Source organism: Pseudorasbora parva, chromosome 16 (genome assembly GCF_024679245.1).
Source record: "Pseudorasbora parva isolate DD20220531a chromosome 16, ASM2467924v1, whole genome shotgun sequence".
NCBI classification, from domain to species: Eukaryota; Metazoa; Chordata; class Actinopteri; order Cypriniformes; family Gobionidae; genus Pseudorasbora; species Pseudorasbora parva.
The window spans coordinates 16,857,569-16,863,607 of record NC_090187.1 but is presented as its reverse complement, the minus strand read 5'-3'; the positions used below and the strand labels follow the sequence as shown (position 1 = coordinate 16,863,607).

Sequence of the window (6,039 nt, the reverse complement as noted above, 5' to 3'; positions counted from 1 at the left end):
TTAGGGATATAACCCGGTCTAGAGTGGAGAAAAGCTTTCACCATCCCAGGTGCAAATTCCAAGCACGAGGGAACCACCGAGAGGGACTGAATGTCTCCAATTCTTTTAAGAGACGAAATAGCCAGAAGAAAGATAATCTTAAGTGTCACAAATTTGTCTGACACCTCCTCTATAGGCTCAAATGGAGCCACAGATAGGCCCTGGAGGACAACATCTCGATGTTGAACCGCCATATGCTCTGACTGACCCAAAATCAACCAGTCGTGATGTAATTGAGTATGCGGATGCCCTGCAGGGGCAACAGCACCAGAGCTGCATCCACACACTTCGTGAAGGTACGGGGTGACAGTGCTAGACTGAAGGGAAGAACACGATATTGGTATGCCTCTCCCCTGAAGGCAAACCTCAGGAACTTTCTGTGTTGTGGAAGGATGGAAACATGGAAATAGGTGTCTTTTAGATCTATAGTGACAAACCAGTCCTCGGACCTGATCTGTCTGAGTGTAAGCATCTTGAACTTGAGCTTCCCTACAGAACGATTTAATAGACGCAGATCTAATATCGGGCACCACCCCCCATCCTTCTTTGTACAATGAAGTAACGGCTATAAAACCCTGACTCCCTGCTGGGAGAGGGAACCCTCTCTATAGCCCCCTTTCGCAGAAGAGTCTCTTCTTCTTGTGCCATAACCAGAGCCTGCTCCAGGCCTACCACTGTGGGTAGGACACCGCTGAACGGAGGTGGTCGCCTTCTAAACTGAATCGCGTACCCCCTCTCCACTATCTGCATTACCCATTGAGATATATTTGATAGACGTTTCCATTCGCCCAGAAAATCTACTAAGGGTACCAGCCTCTCGAGGCTGGCCTCTGGTGTACTTTGAACAGCAAGTGTTCAACCTGACTGTTCTGAGCCCCTCCAAAGAATTGGCGGACCACCCTCGGGTGGCCCGCGGAGAACTTCTGCGCCCCGGCATTGCGGCAGGGTTGGCAGCGTGGCCCCCTGAGGGCACCGAAGGATTACCCTCACCTTCCTGACCCTGTTGGCATCAGGACTTCTTCGACGAGGCCTTCTTGGCAATAATGACTGTCCTTAGATCAGCCCTACCCCTCAAAGACCTCATATGTGTATATGTGTATGTGTATGTGTATTGTAAAATGTTATATGTTTTAGTTTGTTTGTTTAGATTGTTGACATTATTAAGTTTGAAATGTTAGCTTGCACATTAACTACCATATCTTGTGCTGAACTCCTTTTATTTCTAATCATTTGAACATCTTTATAATGTAATCCCAAATACAAAGTATCCAAGTACAAATTTAGGTGTAATGTAAAGAAAACAAACAAACAAATTGTGGAAATTTCCCTTTGGAGTTTGAACACCAAAAGCAACAACTACGTTTAATAACCAGGGAATTTTTCTAAGTCGTTGAATTATTTTATTGTATATTTTTTATGACCTCATAACTGAATTTATGTGATGCCTATTTCATCATACACTTTTTGACATTTCTCTCAGGTTTCAGAAGTACGATATAACACTTAGGAGCAAATATACACAGCAACAGACCAAAGGCAGAAGCTAGAATAGCAAAGACATGGACAGCAACCATATACTTTCCACGAGAGCTCACATAAACTGGAATGAAGGTTATCCACACAGCAAAAAATATTAGCATGCTAAATGTGATGAATTTAGCCTCATTAAAATTATCTGGTAGTTTTCTGGCCAAAAATGCTAATAAGAAACACAAAGAAGATAGGAAACCGATATATCCTAGTACACACCAAAATCCAATTTCTGATCCTACAGCACATTCAACCGTTATAGTTGCACTCATGAACTTGGTGTTATATGCAGCAACAGGAGGCTTCGTTGTTAACCATATGATGCAAATAAGTGCTTGCACAAAAGTGCAGAGGATAACACTTGATCTTTGTTTAGCAGGACCAAACCACTTCATGACATTGCTGCCAGGGAGGGTGGCCGTGAATGCCATTAAAACTACAACAGTTTTTGCCAAGATGCATGAAATACAGAGAGTAAAGCTGATTCCAAAGGCTGGATAGCGAATCCGGCATAACCAGTCAGTGGGCTTCCCTATAAATGTCAGGCCAATCAGAAAGCATGCACTGAGGACCAGGAGGAGAAGGAAACTTAACTCCATATTGTTTCCTCGTATGACTGGTGTTTTCCTGTACATTATAAACACACCGAGCATTGCTAATGCTGCACAAGCCCCAAATGCTGAAACTGCCCATAGGATTATTCCCAAAGGCTCCTGAAAGGACAAAAACTCTAATGTTTTGGCAATGCACTGGTCTTGGGCTTGGTTTGGCCATGTTTCCTTTGAACATGTGAAGCAATCATTTGAGTCTGTGGAAACAATGGAAGGGGTGGCATAAAACATCAATTTCCCTTCTTCTCAGAATACCAAAAGTGAGGAACTGTGTTGAACTTCACACCTGTTTGATTACTGATCTCTCCTTCAGCACATGGTATGCAGTCAAAGCAGCAAACTGGCTTTCCTTTTTGCCTGGCCTTCCTGGAGCCTGGCAAACAGCTTTGACTGCAAAATGAATCTGGCGCCTAATGACCACAACAGAACAAGCAATAAAAAATAAAATAAAAACTGAAAACACTGAACTCTTTAAGGGTGCATATCATAATGCAGGCTCCTTGCATTAACTGACCAATGTAAAACTGTACAAATTTGCTGGATCCTCGATATAAAACAGCAAACAAATAAAAAATTCATATGTATAAAATATTACATTTGTGTATACACTTACTACTAACTAAAGGCAACAGTGCATTTCCATTTTAAATTATAAAACTGGATTATTCTTAGTTCAGCCAAAACCATTAAGCAGAGATGGAGAAAAAGTAAACATAGTAAACAATATCTGGTGATGAGTGGGATGGCACACACCTTCTCTCCTTTGTGCCATATGATTACTGACTCATCTATTATTAGGTCATCGTTGTCTTTGAGAGAAGCATCATAGAATCCAACCCTCACTAGCTGAAGGGAGCCATCAGACCCTGTGTGCCAGTTCATTAGATCATATGATGCAATCGGATCACCATTGTCATCAAATCTGACCTCTTCCCCCAGTGTAGTGAAATGTGTTTGTTTCATGAAGTGTAGGAGCTTAAATAAAGTTTGGAAGACAGGAAAATGCAAAGTAAAGCATACACATAACCCAACATTGGGTAGTTTTTTACCCAGAATTTTTTTTACAGTGTATATAGTCATAGAAAGTAAAGTAGACAAACCTGCCATGGCAGAATTTGATATAGACTCCCACATGTCCCATTCTGAAAGGGGCCCTTTCCTGGGACACATGTACTCATATCATGTAGTGCATGTGCTATGAGATACACAGCCTTGTAAACATTGTAGGACACTCTGAGTTGTGACACATCAGAATAAAGAGTATACACATCATCCAAACTCTCACTGCCATTGCAGGGTGGCCAGTTCTGTGCCTCTTCTCCATGTAAATGAGTATTTAAGGACCCATTTAGCCGACAATGAAACGTCTCTTCTCAAAACTCTGAGAAAAAATTGGACATCTGAGCAATAGAAACATTTACTCTTCTGAGGTAACTGCCAAGATGCGGGATATCACCTCTCCGTATGGCAAACCCCAATGTTCCCTTTAACAGATCACCAAAATCCTCCCAAAGGACTTTTGATGTGGCCCAGGCCTCACTGGCAATCCACTGAAGATGAGTAACATTTTGGCGTCTGCACTCTTTTAGGATACCATACAGATATGAATCCACAGAGAAGTTAATTATGACTGTGGCAGAAGAAGATTTTAAAATGTCCACTAGCTCCTCCGCTGCATCTTGCGTCAGTGCAACAGGATAAATGCGAACATAAGCAGGACAAATATTAAATCTTTCTGACTCTTTCAGGAAGAGCTGGATGGCAAACCGAGCATAGTCTGTATCCACACCAATCACCCCGACCCATGTCCATTGAAAATAATGAACAAGTTTTACCAAAGCTTTAATTTGAAATAGATCACTTGGCATTGTCCGCATGAATGCTGGAAACTCTCTCTTGTTACTGAGACAGGAACATGATGCAAAGTAGCTCACCTAAAATATGAAAACAGCGAGATTAGGAGTGCAGTAATCTAGATTTCAGCATAATGCATGGTATACGGATCAGAATGATCAATATTTACATATAATAAATATGTAAAATAATATAATTGCTATGTTATGTATAAGTTAACCTAAATAGTACAGCATTATCCATCAGTATATCATTATAATATTCATTACCAAAACAAATAATTTGAAACATTTTATAGTACATTATAGTAAGATTAGCAATGCACTAGAAATACAAGGCAACAACCAGATATCTTCCAGATATCTCTAATACAAATGTCAATGGAACAAATCAATATGTACATTATGAAAAATTTTATACAAAAGGCACACACACACGCACACACAAACACACACGTTTGTTTTTGTGACATATGGCGACATTCCATAGGCATACTGGTTTTTATACTGTACAATCCGTATTTTCTATCCCCTTACACTGCCCCTGCCCCTAAACCTACCCAACAGGAAACATTCTGCATTTTTACTTTTTTAAACAAAACTCATCCTGTATGATTTATAAGCATTTTGAAAAGTGAGGACATGGCCAATGTCCTCATATTTCACCCTCTCCGTGTAATACGTATGTCATACCCTTATACACATTTTTGTCCTCATATGTCACAAAAACATACCCCCCCCCCCCACACACACACACATTTTTAGCATGCATCAAGTTCACAACATGCATTATCAAGACAAGGGGATAAAACATAATGATTTTGTTTTACTAATGGTATGTTAAATGAGCCTAGAGTTCTCAGAATAGCCATAGAGACTCCTGATGATGCCTCTCCAACAATTACAGGGCTCGGCTGTTTTAGTGTGTCTTCACAGCTTTGTCCACTTTCCCTCTCTGGCTGTCCATTAACCAGAAGAAGAGACCTCTTTACAGATACAGGTATGTCATCACCACTGTCCCTGATGTGGTAGCCCAGAGAAACGTTAGGCAAAAGGTCTTGTCGCTGGTTAATTTCTCTCACCGCAAAGATCATCGTCTGCATCCACCTCAGTGCTCGAGGGGTAAAGCTGCAACAGATTTTACACACACCTGTATTAAATGAATTACATTCAACTGCAATTAAACAAAGAAAACATAATAGAAATGTGGTCAAATATATCAGTTAATATGAATTCTAAACAGTTTTATTATTCTTATCTTTCAGAAGATGAAACCATGACGCACAATTTATATTTGATTAGCGTAGGCTTGGTTGTGAAAGAAGAAACCAATGGTATTGTGCTGGAGTGCAAAGGAAAAATCCCTCCCAAAACCACATCTCCTCCCTGGTAAAAGCTGTAAGTATCCTCATCTCCCTGATAGTTGCACTTATCTTTCCCATTAGACTGACTCTGCACACCAATACACAGCAGAGGGCAAAATATGAAAAGAGTTGCATACAGTCGTGCCATATCTAACAGAGACAAGCACAGTTCCTGGTGGGTACAACATGCCGGTATATATACGTATATATAATCTGTGATCAAGGGATGGCCTCACAGGTGGAGTTTGAGTTAGGCTGCTCTGCCTCAGCGGTCTAACAGTGCTCGTCAAAATGATCGAGTTGTCCAATCAAATAAAAGAAGGTTTGTCTTACTATCACTATGCAATGAGAGTATGTGAAAAGATGTAAGTATGTAAGTACAACTGTTTTACGATAGAAATGTTTAGCGAACGACAGTCGCAGTGATGCAAACTACAACAATTTTTTATTATTTTTTTAATTTATTTTTACTTACTGGGACACACTTAATCACTGCATGTGTGAAATGCACTAATCACATTAGTGTGGTGCTTTATTTGCCACACGACACATTTTACAACCAAATATAATTCATTTATCTTTCCCTAGATGTGATGCGAAATCGGGGCACAGCTCCTGAACATGATGAATGACGAGATATGC

The 6,039-nt window shown here is 40.5% G+C and overlaps 1 pseudogene; it reads right to left on the bottom strand.

Moving 5' to 3' along the window:
• Positions 1-1,484: 1,484 nt before the first annotated feature.
• On the bottom strand, positions 1,485-5,545 carry LOC137043652 (extracellular calcium-sensing receptor-like; annotated as a pseudogene).
• Positions 5,546-6,039: the final 494 nt, after the last annotated feature.